The 17,681-nt window shown below is 43.2% G+C and overlaps 1 protein-coding gene across 5 annotated transcripts in view; it reads left to right on the forward strand.

The window, feature by feature from the left end:
- The window catches only part of LOC126869022 (zeta-sarcoglycan), a 216,573-nt gene that overhangs the window by 56,394 nt on the left and 142,498 nt on the right, over positions 1-17,681 (forward strand). The window contains exon 2 of one of the 5 annotated variants that reach the window (XM_050625112.1): positions 16,351-16,607. The exons of the other annotated variants lie outside the window; for them this stretch is intronic. The gene's annotated coding sequence lies outside the window, so the exon portion shown is untranslated. The remainder of the gene's footprint in view (positions 1-16,350; positions 16,608-17,681) is intronic. 5 annotated transcript variants of the gene reach the window in all.

The following is a 17,681-nucleotide window of genomic DNA, read 5'->3' on the forward strand; positions in this document are numbered from 1 at the left end:
CAGACGGAAAGGAGAGAAGATTGGGATTACGCCGACGGTATAAGGGCTTGCTTTAACCTGGCGGTAATATACCCTTCTCCGCCTCTTATGTCGGAGTTTGGTTCGAGAAGGTGGTTCGACGAAGCAGCGGGGTCAGCAGATAGAAATTAGACTGGTGTATGACGGATTTCTACGCCGCCTTTCGATCATCGCGACTTTATGCAATCACAGGCATCGAGAACCGATTAGCGAAATGTATACGTACACATACATACATACATGTCGCGAAGGTCGACGATAAGATCGATAACGACATTTTGACGTGTACGAATCCATGAATCAATGGAATTTTTAGTGCACCCCGGATTTTATCGAAGGAAAATTAAAATTAAATATTGGCATGTTTCCGTAGGCAAACGTCCCGCCTCGATTTAACACGGTTACGGCTGGCTCGGTCATTTTACCTTCTAACGTTTATACAGAGCATCCAATTATTCAGCGATATCACGGAAATTGCTCGGCTGCCGGACGATTTGACAAAATTAAATCAAGATTAAATTTACTGGGGGGGGGGGGGGAATCTTGGGACCGGATTTATTTGCACACGCGTCGTGTCATGTACGCTTACTTCTACGTAACCCACTGGCTCATGAACGTATTTAAACACTTGTCACAAAAAGCTTTTATTTGGCAGTTTATACAGAAATTGCAAAAAATCAACTGCAAATATTTCATATATTACGTATTATTTATATTCATATACTATACATACATATAGCATTTTTAAAGATTTTAATAGTTCACATCACAGAAAAGAACCGTGTGTCAATCTTCATTTCGTAGAATGAGAACAGTCGTAAGTATTTAATGGCAGTCGGATGAGCTCCGAACGAAACTCGGTCAACATTCGTATATCCAATGGCCAAAATGATTTTTCGTTACTTCTCGGGACAAATTGTTTGCCCTGAAAGTAGCGTTCCGTCATTTGTCATTTATTCGATAACATATCTGCGCGAACGTATCGCTGGCTGGCTCAGATAAGTATGAAATTCCTTTATTTATCAAGCAATGCTCTTAAGGCTAGTACCGGGTTTCGTCCCAGGTTGCTATTTTTCCAATCGATCCAATCGAATTAGGAAAGGCCACCTTGGTAATAAGATAACTTTCGCTAACAACGAGCAAAACGAATTACTCGGTATCGCGGCTTTTGATATCGACCCAAGATATGAAATAATACAGAGAATACTGTTCATTTTCTAATGGATCGGCGGATTTGGACAAATTTCATTGGAGTCGCAGTAATATCGGGAGCTCTACAATTGGACGTTGAATTCACAAAAAAAGCAGACACTATTGCAGATTTCTGTTTGGTTTTAAATTAAATACGCGGATACTGTACGAGAAATACGTGGTAGATTATAAAAATGTGAACAGTGTGAATTGATTATTTTGTTCAGATTTCGTTTTAACTTAACTCGCGTCGACCTGAAAATTGCTCATGCAGGAAAACTAATTAATTTTAACAAAACGTTTGATTAAAGCGTATATTACTAGAGAGGATTGCTGGTTAAATGGATTTTCAAAATATCTGTATCCTCGTGATTCAAGCATACTAGCAACACCAGTGTCGTTATTTTTTAATTGTTCAAATTCTCTATATCTCTGTAGTAATCGAAGCGAGGGGCTAGATAAATTTTTTTAGTCACGTTTATTTTAATTTACGCTATTTATCGAAATTCCGGCGAAAAAAAAGAAGAGTAGAAGCAACAAGAGGGGCGAGCTCACGAATGGCGCACCGCCTCTGTTAACAGAAGCATCCGCAAAATTAGAACGTTACGACGGAATTATTGACAAGTTGGGAGTACGAGTCGTTGGAATTTTTTAATCGTTCACGATAAGCCATGAAAAGATTGCTGACAATATCCGTGAACGTGGACGGGTTACTCCATTCTTTACTATCCCCGAGCGTTTTCCTCGAATTTACGGTGCGAGTCGGTGTCACGCGTAAATCTTCGCAGATGCGGGTCGCGGGAAATTGGAAAAACGGATCCGCGATTGGTGATTCATCCGGGCGAACGTACATCGATGCATATTTTAATGACGAATGGAAAGACGCGATCGTTGCTGGTTCCGCGACAAATCCATCCTCCCTCTGTTCCCTTTCCGTACCATCCACCATGCACTGTATTTTTCTTTTATTATCTTTCTTTTTTATTTCCATCCATGATCCATGCACGACCGCAAATTTTGATTTCCATTGAACTTGGCTCATTTGCACCTAAATCAGCTTTCCTTTGAATAACGTTAATAGAAAACGACCATATGGTCGTGTGGTGTTTGGGTTCGATCTCATGTCGACTGGTTTCTTTTGGAAAGGGAACTACGGTCTCTTCGCTGACGATGAAAAATAGGAATGAAAATATAAAAAGTCCGTCGCAGTGGATTCGAACGGTGATCGGAATCGTGGATTATTTAACAAAAGAGGACGTTAACATTGTTGTAACGAGGGAAAATGCAGAATCACACGGGAATTGTAATGGTTGCTCATAGAAATTCGGTGTAGCGAGCGTTTTCTACCGGGAGAAATGGGAATTAAATTTTCAAGGATCGTTATTACGACTGACGTTGGTCGCAGATTTGCTCGGTCACCCCACCGTTCCCTTTACCTACACTCCGTTTGCCTGGTTCGTTCATCTCTTCCGTCATTAAACGGAAACAAACCGCAAACACCAAGCTTGTCTTCTGATCCGGTTACGTTGTGCGTTAACTCTGGCTCCCAGTCGAAGACGATAAATTCGTTAACATGGTCATTTACATGGAGAGAGCACCGGTAATACTGTGAATCGCCGATCGAGCACATATCCTAGCCACTGTTCCACGCCGGCTTATTGTCAGCGCGGTACGCTCGAGTTAATCGATAACTGCGCGAACCGTGTTCAGAGAGCATCTCTAATATTCCCATTGTCTTTGAACAGACGTCTCTGGTTGGTCGTCGGTGCAGCGGCTTTCTATGCAGAAGAGAAAAGACAAGGTCGGAAGTGGGAAGTTGGCATCCAAAGTTAGTCTCGCCTAATTTCGCATCCGTATCGTTGTGTTAGGAATGGTTGGAGAAGGAGAGAGCCGGGCCTTCGTTCCCCGTACGGATTTATCTGTGTACGGCCATATAATATAATACAACTCGATACCCGTCTTAGCCTAAGTTTCTAGCCGCATAGCGTGCTCATGATTAATCCCAGTTACGATAGGGAGAGAGGAGTCGTGAAATCATCGCGTGGCTTCGCTCGAACTTCGCTCCGTATATTGGTGGAAGAAGCGATACAGAGACGAGAGACGACGATGCAACCGTCACGTTGGTAAACTTCGAAGTTACGACGAATCCGGTTGCCGACATTAGTTGCCTGGTGTCGCGATTAAGCGTTGCAATAAGCGCCTATTTACGTCGGAACGCGGGCAATTTCGGATGCAGAATTGAATAACGACTAGCGTCGACAGAACGGCGGTTATTTCGACGGTTTACGAGCTGTACAATATGTTTCGTCTCTTTGTTCCTTTGGAAATAAAGATGAATCGCTCGTCGATTAGTCTTTTATGCGTGTGCTGCTTGTTCGCTATCGTCCTATAATGTTTAACGATTGATGAACCGACGCAAATCAGTTTAAAGTATGACAAGTGAATATCGAATTAATCTCAATCTCGTACGGAGGTTAATCGAGTAGCGCCGAGAATGGAAAGATCTCGAGCTAGAAAGTGGCGTTTCGCAACGCCGAGCAAACCGGTCGCGCGTAATCTCGAGATTGCAAAGTAGTAAGAAGGGAGTAGAGGTGGCGAAGAAAAGAGGAAGAAGCGAAGCTTGGGGTGGAGAAACGGAGAAGGAACGAGCGGTTGGAACGGTAGCAGAAGTCTATCCGTAGGAACGTGCGACTAAATGAAAGGAATGTAAATCATAAAAAGTTACGAGCTTTTAAATCTCCTACAAGGTGGTGCACGTTCGCTTTAATTACCTTACATCTCTCATTCCTCCCTTGGCCCCCGTCGTCGGGGGTGATTCAACCTCGTGCTCGGTCCTGCCGAGAGAATGCTAGACAGAGTTGGACGCATTCCTTCCTTTTCATTCCGTCCCGATTTCATTCGTGGCCTCTCCTTCTTCCACCTCTCATTTGCATTCTGTGAAAACGAGTATCTCCTTCTCCTCGGCCTCCCTCTCTCCCTCCCTCCCTCCCTTTCTCTCTCTTTCTCCCCCCTCCCTCCTCCGCCGGCTATCTTGTTTCTCCGCTTTACCATCTACCGGGACGTTCTCTCACTCACAGAAATTTCCTACCGCGAATAGATCACCTTCAGGGTCGTGCGCTCTTGGGGATAATTAGCTACGTGGCCGTGGAGCACTCACGTCCTGATATGCGGTGTGTACTATAGAGGAAAAGGAAGAGGAAGAAGAGACAGGACGCGGCTGGAGGGGCAAAAGGCCAAGCTTAAACGGACAGGACGAGGGTAAGGGAGAAGCCAGAAGAGAGACAGACCTGTGTGAGAGAATAGGGGGATAGGGAGCTAGGAAAAACCATACGTACACGTTCCAGGTACGTTATTAACGCCACCGTCAAGGGATTTGCTCGGAAATGCTGTGTAGCGAAGATATGCAATCTACCCAGACAAGTTTGCAACGAACACGTGGAGGATTGCTTTCTAAGTGATCGTGAGATAAGTGAAACGCTCCTTTCCATCACAATGTCTCCCCTGTGAAGAAACTGCCCCCAAAATGCAGACACAAAGGTTGTTTCCGCTCTATCCCCTCGTTATCCGTTACTCGATCGTTTCGAAAGCCGATTCGTTTTCCTTAATCCCATAATCGTAAAAATTGGTGTTTCATAAGGTAAAAAGGTATAGCAAGAGAAGAAAAGAGAGCGTCTAAGGTACACCGTTGAAACTTGGAACGAAGAGACGAAACTAATCGCTGTGAAAGGTTATTTGAACACCGGTCGTGTAGTGGGGTTAATTAACGATGTTTGGTGAGGTCGTTCGGAGGACTCGCGTCCGGTAAACTCAGTCTCTTGCTTTGCGTCTTCGGATATGCGGAATCCTGAGGGACTCAGACGCCATCCTTGTTTATGTTACCAGGGATGTTCCAGAGGTTGGTATTACCTGTGTCCCTAATCGAATATCTCCGAAAATTTCATGACATTACGTCGCTTACTTTGGTACTCGTCGCTAACTTTGATCGTCTCACAAAATTTCACTTTGATTCATTTAACCATAATCAGAAGTCAATCTTGTTCTCTAGATTTCGTGTTTCTACCTGGTAACCTACCTAGTAACAGATATCCACTAACGTTCCACGCAGCGTTCACGAATTCTTGTTCAGGCGAGACGTTCGTGCAGTAGGTTCGCTCGTAATTCGTGTAATATATAAAGCGTTTGTAATACGTTGCGGAGAGGGTGGAGCAAATGTCGAGCTGGATGGGACATACGTCATGAAGTGACAGGCGGAACAAATGGAATCTGAACCAGCAATCCTCCGGTGTAAACTGCTTATGTATTGAAATCTGCTAAACGTCACATACCGATGATGTAATAACACTATAAGTATTAAACCATTCACCCTAGCTGTCGAGTTTTATCAGGTCCATTGATTCCTGGTACGTGTTTATGTATGTTTATGTATATGGATGAATGAAAGTAATTTTCTTGGAAATTAACTTTCTACGAAATTGTAATACGAATAAAATCGCATACTTAGTTTTTACGACTTCATACTCGAGAAACGAATACCAAAGTAGTCCTGTTGACTGATGCAAATTGCTCTTCCTTCGGCAGAAGAGTCGAAGTCGGTCTTTGATCAGCTATAAAAATAAATCATTCAAACATCCTCACGTTCCTCCTAGCGTGTTTTAAATTCCAGTAGAACGGATTGAAAGGGAAAAGAAATTTCATCGACGTTTTGTAAAGACGCCTTTCCACGGAATAAGAATGATGAGTAACGGGATTGTTAAAAAGGGTGAAATCAAAGTCATAGTTCAGCTGGAAGTGACCTCGTTCTTCGATCTTTTTCGTATGTAGGTTATCCAAGGCTTCGAAGACATGACCTAGCTGACATACGCCGCGTCTACCTATATCATTCAATCTCATCGCAGTGTCTTTGGATACGCTCGTATCTGGCTCGTACCACATATTCTGGACTTTCCTGTTTCCATTCTCGGTGATACGATTCCACGACCGTGTCGAGCGAACGAGACGGCGAAAGGAAACGTGCTCCATACATGTTTCGCGGTAATATCGAGTGGCCGTACTCGGGACATCGAAAAAGTTTTAATGCGAATGCTTAAAATTTCCAATAAAAGCCCCATTTGTAGGTAAAAAAGGAGTTTTAAAACACGAAGAAATAACAGTCCCGCGGTTATTTTCTCATTTTTCATACTCGTTAAATTAAAAATTATATGAGTTGTTGTAAAATAAAATTGTCGAATTCACTCGGCCACGCTCGTCGTTTCGCGACATGCAAATTCAATAACGAGATGACGGAACGGTTTAAACGCGATACGGATGAGAACCGGCGACGAACAGGTTGGATACGAGAAGCTATTTGATCGTACAAGTGCAGTCGGAAACGATTTGTATTAAGAATTTATAGACGCATTAGGTGGCATTATTTCTATCTAATAAATCGTTCGGAATGTTTCCCTCCTTTTTCTCCCTTTTCCTCCGTGATCCAAAAACAATTGCATATTTTGAAACGTGCAATAAGTATACACGATAATCATACATGGAATTTATTCAGAGTATTTCGCAATTTTTGGGAAATTGAATTCTCCAACAATTTTTTAAAACATGACGTTGTGAAAAATCAGTCGAATATGGAAATTTATCGTGAAAAACAATTCCACTTAATTTAAGTGTAACGTATTGTTAAAGGTAGAATTTCAATCGTACATTCACCAGGTAAACCTTCCGCATGATCTGTTTACGCAATTCACTTTACTTACTTCATCTGTGAACATTGCGGTGGATCTGTCGATTATATAATAGAAAGTATACGAGGAAGACAGAGGAAAGAGTCGAAAGGAAAGTAAGGCGAGGTAAAATATGAGATAACTTACCTTTGTCCCTGGTCTAAAGTTTAACGATAATTAAGACAACTACTATCACTGCATAGTTAAATCTTCGCATGTGATCGGCGTGCCCATTACGCTATACAGTTCTCTCCACTTGACTGTGAAGCTGACGTGCCTTCTTGTCGAACGTTTTCACAGTCCTGCATGGCTCAGATTACAATTAGGAAAAACAGGGACGAGCTCCGCTGACAGTGACGGTCAAACAATCGTCGTGAATTGGCAACGAGCATATCGGAAATAGCGTGGGGACAATGGATCGCGGGAGGTAGCGGCGAAAAGGGTGGCGCACCATAGAAAAATATGTAACTTGTTGACACGGCCGATCCCTCTGGGTCGGAATGCTATTATGCAGTCAAATGAGATTGTGGCATATGCATGAGTCCGTTCCTCTAGATCTCCCTTCGTGCCTGCAGCCCTCCGCCTCGATTTCGCCCTATGTGCTCTCTTGCGCTGCCTACCGTGCTCCTTGCTTGCCCCTCTATCCTCTCTACCTATCCTTTACCGGTCTTTTGCGAGGATTCGATGCCACCCGCAGTCTCGACCAACCCTTAACGATGCACCTAGGTATCGTTAGAACAGTGACAATTTATCCCCGCGACTTCGAAAGGCTCCTAAGTTGGGAGTAAGTTTACTTCCATACCAGTTCGAAACGAGGGTTACGCGATCAGGCCAATTCATTACCATAGGTTGTTGGAGTGTATCGAATGAGTTGGGAAATCGTATTACTGTAAATTAGGGCGTGAAAATCTCGAGTTTTTACATTGCCGCGGAAGTATTTGGAACAATTTTATTCTCGAAAGTATTCGTTTAATTGCCCTTTCATAGATTTACATCCTCTGATCTGGTCCCTGCAATTTTTGTGTTCAATATCATACAAGCTTGCCAGGTAGTTTTATTGGTGGGTCCAGTGGTGGGTCCCGAATGAGAAACGGTTTCCTCTCTCTTCGTTTCGTTCTCTTTTTCTCCGCTTTCTCGCTTCTTTTTCTCCCGAGTCTTTTTTCTTTTTCTTCCATTAATTTTCTTCCTTTACTATAACAATAATAACAATAATAATAATAATTTAGCAGCGCCACACACCTCCAGATGTCTATATACTTGTCAAATTTATTCTGCACTCCTATGTTTCGAAATTTTCTCTTTCGAGGTTGTTGTTCAATCAAGAAACTCGGTGAATCCAATCGGTTTCCTGATTTCTTTGTGACAGACGCACTGTTGCGGGAACAAGGGTAAACAATGATTTATAAGACACGTGGAGTACGTGAAACGTCGAAAAACGTCGTTCGAGCGCGCACAAGGTAGGAAACATCGCGAGATGGAAAATCGCATTTGCGTACACGCGTTCAGTAAGGCAGACAGAGAGCTAAAGTTGGGCAGAGAGAGAAGAGACTTGTCACCTCGCGGTTTCATTACGGCAATGTATCATTGCGACAGACTTACGTTCTCAAACTGACGCATACACGTGTATCGGTACCCGCGAACATTATTTTATATTTATATGCACCAGCCTTGATAATTCATGGAATTTTCAATATCTTGAGAGAAACAAACTCGATAGAGAGTCGCTGCTTTAACATTTCCGACGCCTAAACCGATTTATTTTAATATCCAATTTATTTATATTAATATCCAAGTGAAATTGCATTTGTCAAGAAAATATCATCTACTACCGAAAGTGTGCAAAAGCGATTGAAGCTTCGACGTTATACGCTTGTGCGTATTTTTATATTTTATATATAAACGTAAAACTATTATTGAATCTTTCAATTCCAAAACCAAGAACTCATTTTTATGTGAAACGCTCGTTTCCATCCGGATCTTAACACGTTAAGTTGTTTTCAAAATCTTTTGCCATTGTTCATCGTATATATCCTTATTACGTAGCATGGTGTTCGTTAATTAAAATACTTCAGAATATCTCGTATAATAATGTCGCCAGCCTTCACCAAGCCGTTAGTAGTAGTTAGTAGTTTGTAGTAATAAGGTTAAACGATTCCACTTTACCATTGAGATACTTAATTGGAAAACGTGAAAATAGTGTCGTTTTCCGTGACCGGTGGCGATCCTGGTGTCGCTGCGTGGGAATCGAAACTTCGATCGGCGGCGTATCTTTGTCCGTAGTAATGCTAGTAATTTTGGGAATTCCTAGTGAACAGGGAAGGGAGTATAGCAGAACGAGCAAGAAGTTGCTCGGCGATTCTCTAACCGTAAGCGACACTACGCCACGCAGCCGGTATTATCTCTGGCCGAGCGAGTCTGAAGTCTTCGGGAGCCAAGACGATTCCCACCGTCGATGACTTCGGGATTTCTACACGGCGTCTTTAGTATCCGTTGGCGAACCAATCTCTCCTGCTTGGCATTCATTCGATCGGTGGTCTATCGGAAACTTCTCATTCGAACGAGATCGAATTTATTCTCCCTGATCTATCCTCGCTCGTTGTTCCCGCTCATGAATCGTCCTGTTTCTTTCAACCTTGGGTGACGGTGTCATTAGCGCTGATTAACTTCGAAGAGGCTAAACGCTTCACCGTACACGATTTGCCATAAAAAATGAAAGATTTTATAGAATCATCTGGTATATTGGGAAATATATACAATATTTGTTCCGAAGTAAGCGCACGGGCTAAAAGTTTCATATTATCGAGATGCACAGGTACGCGAAGTTGGAACAGCATGGTATTTACAGTGAAATGATTCGCATTTAATTAATTGCTTTGCGATGTTACAATGGAATTCGAAAGCGGAAAATTGTCCATTTGCGTAACGAACGTATTTTGTCATCATATTTCTGACACATGATTCGAAATGCTATTTACCACACATTACATCACTTTTTTTTCTTTATTTTTCAATCGCCACAAGTTGTATTGACTCATTGGATAATTGATAAATTCACCGATGTCTAAATAGAGGAAACATTTTCCAACCGATCGATCGACTCACTTCTTTTCTCTCTATACTCGTGACAAAACCAAACGACAGTCGCGCCGAGAACAAAATGCGACAGACGCGTACAGAAGTTTCCGGTTCGACACAACCCCACCGAACGTGCTACCGGAACTTGGAATCGAACGCCTTACAACTAGACGTTGTAAGGGGATAGGATAGACCCATCCACGTTTTCGATTCGCGAACGTTCATGTGAATATTTAATATAACGTAACGGAAGGAAAAACTTTGGAGTCCGATGTTCAATCGATATCATGTTGATAGAGGCTGATTACGTTCGCTGCGCGTTACACAACGCAACGAGACAGCAACACATTTTCGTCGGTCGTTTACAAATTGATTTGCTCGCCAGACAAATAGAGGTGCGCGTCGTTTATTCTCTTTCACGATTTACCGTTCGGTACATGGCTATGACCTCCCAGCTTTTCCACCAGCAAGAATACATTACGCTACGAGTTCACCTAATCAGAAAGCCGACTGCGTCTGATTAGTCGATGAAAATACGAATCTCAAGAGATAGAGAGAAAGCCACGATGCACGGTCGCGAGAGAGAAAGAGTAGTCGAACCGGTATTAGCTTGTATACGGTGGCGAATACGTGCATATAAAAGGGTGAAAGGGGGATTGGCCTGGGATTCTAACCGAAGAGAATACCAATAGAGGTTTAACCGGCGCTAGCTATCCAAGCTAGTAAATTTACGGTCAGCGTCCAAGTGTTATTATGTCGACTGTTCGATTGTACAACATGCGAATATAGACTGTGACGAAATTTACGGTTGCTCGGGAATACACGGAGAGTAACATTGTCTCTGTGCAGCCTGGGAACGCCTCGTTTCTCATTCCACTATTTTTATCATATTCCTTCTGGTGCAATTTCGCTTCTCGTCAAGTTGAATCGAGTCGTGTTTTTCGCGATCGCGTACGCTTGCCGCCGCTACGAAGATTGGATGGGTCGAAACTGTTGAGACACGAAGGGTTGCCTGAATTACAGAGGCAGGGATAGATCCATCGAGAATGGAAAAACACTCCTCATTCTCTCGTTTTCTGCGTCTCTTTTCGGTTGTAATTTAAACAATTAGGAGAGACAAGGGAACAGCGCGGTGAAAGAACTTGGCTCGTAGCGCAGCCAACGCTCTTCTTTGATTATCGCGTCCCAAGTCATAAAGAACGCTGAATGTTTCTCGGGGGCAATTAAGAAAAGAAATTCTACAGAGTTTCCTGAATCTCGAGAATTTATAACACTTTCAGGAATTCTCATCCTTGAATGAAATAATTAGTTAGTGGATGAATAAAAATCGAATATCGATACAAGATGGTGATCTTGGCGTTTGTTTACCACTGTTTTATTCTGGCAATAAACGATCCGGCGAAATCCAGGAAGCAGGAGTTCCTGAAGTCACGATGGGGAAAATACGCGAAATAGGGAATGGAAAAGCTGGATCATCTCCGCGTAGTCGAGTCATTTCGTATATATAAGATCTTTGAGCCTGGGAGCTACGACGAATACGAGCGATATATCGCGATCTGTACGCCAGTTTACATCGCGATCTGCAAACGATGCGCATTACTTATGCAACAGCGTGTTCCGTCTCTTTGATTTGCTTCCGGCTGTCACTCGTTTTCATCCAACCTCGCGTTCAACCATCGCGTCTGCTCACCACTAGGATGAAGTAAATTTGCCTTGGTTAAAAAACTGCTTTCCTCTGTACTTGGAAGAGAAAATACGTCGTAGAATATGGGAATATAGTGGTGACGTAGGAACGAGATAGGGTTTCGATTAATAGTCCTATCCAAAGGCGGATTAAAGATCGATAGTTCATAAATAAATAATCGGAGCGTTTTATGCCTCAAGCGCGTTTGTAAGCCCGGAATTCTATTATCTTGCATTTTATCGTAAGATAAAGAGCGTAACTGGATCGTAAAACGCGAATGGTAAATATACACTCGTGTATCATCGACTTTATTGGAGAAGCTCGATTTTTTCGTTACCGTTTTTGTCGCGTTTTTTGCGGATGATTCCCCTTGGAATATTTTTCCCGCTGCTTTGCTATCGGAGCTCTCGAGTTCTTCTTCAAAATGAGAAGAAATTCGCACGACCTGCGCTTCTCTTAAAGTACTCTTCTTTTTTCTGCAAAGATGAAGCAAGTTAAAAAAGTACATGCTTTTAGTTCTCGTAGACTCCAGAAATGCGCTCCTAAGGTTTTTAACTCAAAGGAAAACAAGCTGGCGCGGAAATACGGAGAATAAAAAACGCGAGCAAATTGACCCTATTAACGAACGTTTCGACACACTACACGGTGTATGATTTGTCGCTATATCCTGCGGGGCTGCGGTGAAAGAAAACGCGGTACACGCGCGAACGTGCAAAACACACAGACTGCGACGATAAATTAGGCGGTTGAATAATACCTATATACAGGCTCGTGAAGTAATAAAGCGGTATCGGTGTCGTGTCGGTCCGTTGCGAGGCTGCCAGTCGATTTCGCGAAAATCGATTATCGATATATCGTTTCATCCCCTATCCACCTTGCTCTCTCCATTCCTCTTTTGTCACTGTTTTTTCTTTTCTTCTTCATGGTACCTAGCTCTCTCTCGTTCGATCTCTCCACCCTTTCAGAAATATTTAGCCTTGCCTATACGCTAACATATAACTCACAGACATGTGTATACACACACACACACACACACGAAACTAAATCAACAGAGTAATAATAGCGGTTGCAAGATAAGGATAGGATGAAAGTTGGCGGGCATAGTTGTACGATAGGTACGGTCGTGCTAGATGTACCGTGGATGTGCGAGTGGCAGAGGGTGTCTTGGTATTTGGCGCGTTGGAAAGTACGCAAAAGTTTACTGCTGATGGAGTGGCGCATTCTTCGATTCCAGGTTTACGGTCAAACGACGAAGCGGGAACGGCACTTGGCCCTGGGATCTTCGCCGCCCCTGGTGCTTGCACGCTTGTCATTTCTCGAATACTGCCATTCTTCTCATGTCATGGCGTCACTGTGACGCGAGCCGAACACACTCGCCTTTGAACACTGTTTCATGATATCCCAATACTAGAAACGATCTAAAAGGAATCGAGACATTTTTCGTCCCGAAAGAACTGCCGATGCGTTATTGCTTGCACTCTTCCCTTTCGCGTTTTCTGTTTGTCCGTTTGTACATTCACTCACCGTCCGGTGTCCCCGATTATACCGGACGAATTTACCGCTTTGCGCGTAATAGCGTCCCAGACGATCGACAGAAATCGTCGTGTAGGAAGTGGTTGTACTATTCAGCCAGTTTTATTAAATTCGACGGAAACGTCTAGGCGTAATCAACTTCGATCGACTCAATGCCTCGCGCGCTGCTTTTCTAAATACGTAGCTTCGATTCAGTAGAATGGGACGATTTTTCCAATACAGACGGCCTGCACAGGGCTAGATTGTTTTCCAAATAGGTTCGCCGTTTCGTTTCCGCGCGTACGAAAGGCCCGATAAGCGCAGCCGTGTAATCGTTAATTTTATCAATGTTACCGCGTAATCGACGCGGCACGGTAAACCGTGCCAGCTTGGCAATAACTCGACGATGTAAACCGGGCCATTCGTGGCGCGAGTGGGGCGTCGGTTTTGCACGAAGTCATGCTACACCAGCATCGCGTCCGGTGAAATATTAAAATAACGACAACCGGGGCAGCGCAAAGTACGTTTGATGCAGCCGAGCCATTAACAGTTAAGAAGCGATGAACGCTTGAATGGAACCTTGAGTAGCGTACGTACTCAGCACCGTATATAATGCTAAATAATCGAGTGACGAATTTGCCTTGGTGCGAGATCCATCACTCGGGACTTTATCCGGCACGTTTGTTTTTAACGGTTACTGAGAAAAATAGGAATCTAGTCACGGACGAATACGGTTTGTCACGCGTCCGGATACGCGAGATCATTCACCAATAGCGGCAACAGAACGCAAGGTGAGCACAGAAATACCTTACTCGTATTTTTCATCGAACTCGGTATCGTCGACGAAGATACCGTCGTTCGGTTTTTACGATGCCACCAATTGATTTCGAAAGGGCGCTGCTCTTTTTTCTCGCCAGAAGCAACGCACAACCAACTTTTCACTCCCGTCGTTTTATTTATTCTCGATTACGCGGCTATCGCGGCGTTATATTTATGAATTTAATATCCAGCCACCGTTTTACGAACGTTCGTGTTACACGCGGAATAAAAATAAAATGTCGCGAAAAAAGTACAACAGCCGAGCCGAAACGGTGGTGGTTGAAACGATTCGGGAGGAGGTACGTAGAGGGAAAGAAAAATAGACGATAAAAATAATGAACGATAACCACTATCGAGTTTGAACGATTCTAACGAACGACGTGATCACACACATGGCTCTCCGCGTGTAAACTTAAAAATTTCAACGTGTTCCCAACTCCATATCCCCATTCATAGTTTAGAGTAGCTGGATGTAAAAAACTGTCGAGTTCTGGGTCTCACGGGCCGGGTCAATAGTTTCGCCTCTGTCAATGGTGGCACGTTGACATCCGGTCTTTCGTCCGTGGGTAAAAGTCTCGTCCAACCACGTGGTGATTAAACGCGGTTAATTTGTTGCAATTTGACCCGACGATTCCCCTCTTCGACCCTCCCATTTTCATCCACCCATTTTCCTCGCCACGATGACCGCAGAACTTGGAGTCGAACCATTGTGTTCGTAAATAATTTACGAGTCGCGATTGTATCGGTCGTCGCTGACCAGTGGGGTCGAACGCGTTGTTGGACGTCGCACTTAGCAGAAGAAGGGAGATCGGTCGTAGCGAAATGATCGAGCAAATCCGGTCGGACGTCTCAATTTTTAAACGAACGCAGGGTCGAACGGTGTCGTTCCCTCGGCCTATTGATCGCTGGAGTAAAAAAGATCGCCGGGAAGGCGAAGACCGATAGGCGTAAATGTACGATTAAATCGAAGCCAATGCCCGGATCGATTAAACGGAGAAGAACTAATGGAACCGGGACACCGGCCTGCAGTGCAGTGGATCGAGCACGGGTGTATTTAACTTGGCTGGATAATAGATTATTAAGCGGTCGATTCTCTTGGAAAATTTGTTCGGTGGTTCGCCACTGAAATATATAATTTAAACGTTCTCGAGAGGTTAAACGTTTCTTTTTAAGTGAAATTTGATAAACTAGGCAGATGTGACGACACGATATACTGACAACGAGGCGAGAATTGACTACACGAATGATTGGAAATTGGCAGGCTGATTCGAGGCTCCTGCGATCTCGGATCGAGCGCTGGAAGAAAGAACTTTCCTGTTCTCGGCGAGTTTTCCGCTCAAGTATTTATTTTCTTTATATTAGCATCGCCGGGGTTTATCTCAGGACTGTGAAGGGGAAGGGGCGGGAAAACACAACGGAGCGCGGCGTAAAAACATTCCATTTAATAACGGCATCGCCGGTGAATATCAAGTACATTCCATCAATTTCTGAAAAATATTTTATAAAACGTGGCAATCTAAAGGGCGAGCATTTCGATTCGGGTGCTCGTGGACAAATTGAACCTGCCATGAAAACCGAGTATCGCTTGACATTCCTTAAATATTCGTCTAGACCGAGACACCCAAGTGTTCACCATTGGATTCTCTAATTGCGAAACATTAATCCCTGTGTTCCAATTCCTTATGTAATGACGGGATGGTATCACATGGGAATCTCTTCTTGAGACTTGGGTTTGAACATGGGTTCCAAGTGGTATGATCTCTCTGGGATGTATGTACATGGAATGAATGTGTAAAGAGTAATGGTAGAAGTTAGTCGAGAGACAAAGACAAAGGCAAAAGCAAAAGTAGAATCTACTCACGTAGCCGAACGAAAAAAGAGACAGAAACATGGAAACGATCGGCAAGAGAGGAAGGATTCCCAGGTTCATCTTCGACATTCCTCCCGCTTAAAATTAACTATCAAAACGTGCCTTCCTGTTCTTTTATCTTGCAGCTAAATACCTGGCCGTTTCGTTATTAATAACGAGGCCAACGGCATAGTAAAAGTACGTGCACTATCTCAAAGTGAAATTCATAAAATCGTTTTTGTAATAAATTTTCACGGTGTAATCTCGCGTATTTAATATTGCACCTTTCGTACAACGAATGCTTGTTCTATTAATTGAACATATGTACGGTAGCAGTCGTTTTACGTCGTATTGTAAATTCTCTTGCACCTATCGTCGAGTATCGTTGCCTTTCCAGTCATCATTTTATTTACTCGTAAGTTAAACATTGATTTGAAACAATGCATACGTGTCTGACAGCTGTTTTCTTGTTTTTTGCTTTTTCCAACCAGTTGTGACTCGCAAACGCCATTTTGGAAGTAAGGGACGATCCTTACCGTGTAACTAGAAACCTCGTGCGTGAGCTTAAGGAACGACCCGGGACGAAGACAGCCGCTTAATCCGTTTAATCCGGCTTACGAGAATACTACTGGTTATCGTGAAACCCCTCTTCGCATTACTTATACCGCTATCCAGCCGTTTTGAATATTCGCTACCAATCGTCTACTTCCGGTCGCTTTTACGGAAGGAGGAAACGACAAGGAACAAGGTAACACGATTCCATGTTCTTTTATCGATCAACTTCCTCTCACTAGATAGTGCTACACACACGCACCATAGAAATAGCAAGACCGTCTTGAATAATGCAACCCCCGAAATTTTTTTTTCACCAGCGACGCATGACTTTCGATCATTTCACTTTTCACCTTATTAGCGAACGCATTTTATCGGATCTCTTCTATTCTTTTGCATTCCGAGCACAGAACGGTGTATTCTGATTTTCAATCTTTATGTTTTAGAAATTTCATAGAAAAGGTATTTACTAGTTGACTTTTTCGACCCTTTGTTCTCTACTGGCGTGTTGCCATAGCGACATCGATACTTCAAAGATTATTTCTACTGTATAAATAAATTTACAAATATTTACAATTTATTTCGTTTCAAAATAAAATATCATATGTACTCGTATTTCCGAAGGATGAAATTTACAACGAAAAATATTCATTAGTGATCCTTTGGTAACGCAATATTTAATACCAGCAAAAACTGTGGTCAACGTCGATGTTAAAAAATTCAAGCCGTCAAGAGTGATAATCTTTTTTTGCAATGAACCATGATAGAGATCGTGATCCGTGCTGGGAACATAAATGTGCGACGAGCACCGCAACGCTGGCGCATTAAACGGTACAACAAATAACTTGCTAGACCGAATACATACATTCGCTTAATACAATTTAATACGTGTTTCCGACGCGATTAGCGTTCTCCTCGTAATTATTATTAGAACCAATACGTGATCCAATGCGCTGGTGACTGTTTAATGCAAATAGCCGACGTCCAATATCACGATGAGAGGCGGAAGGTAAAACGTTAGGCTTCTTTGACCATCAAAGAGCCCTGGAATTCTGTCTAGTCTTGGAAAGGAGAAGGAGGGGAGTTGGAGAGGGTGAAGCGATTCGATCGGTCGTAGAGTGGAGATCCACAGGTTCAGGTGTCGTAAAGCTTGGTGCTTGCAAGCCTGTAAGATAGGCATTAGCATGCATAGGTTGGTGCGACGCATTTAGCAAACTCATCCCACCGGGCTACGCCATTCCGTTCTCGGTCTCTTGGCCTGTTCGAAGAG

This window comes from Bombus huntii, chromosome 8 (genome assembly GCF_024542735.1).
Source record: "Bombus huntii isolate Logan2020A chromosome 8, iyBomHunt1.1, whole genome shotgun sequence".
Classification (NCBI taxonomy): domain Eukaryota; kingdom Metazoa; phylum Arthropoda; class Insecta; order Hymenoptera; family Apidae; genus Bombus; species Bombus huntii.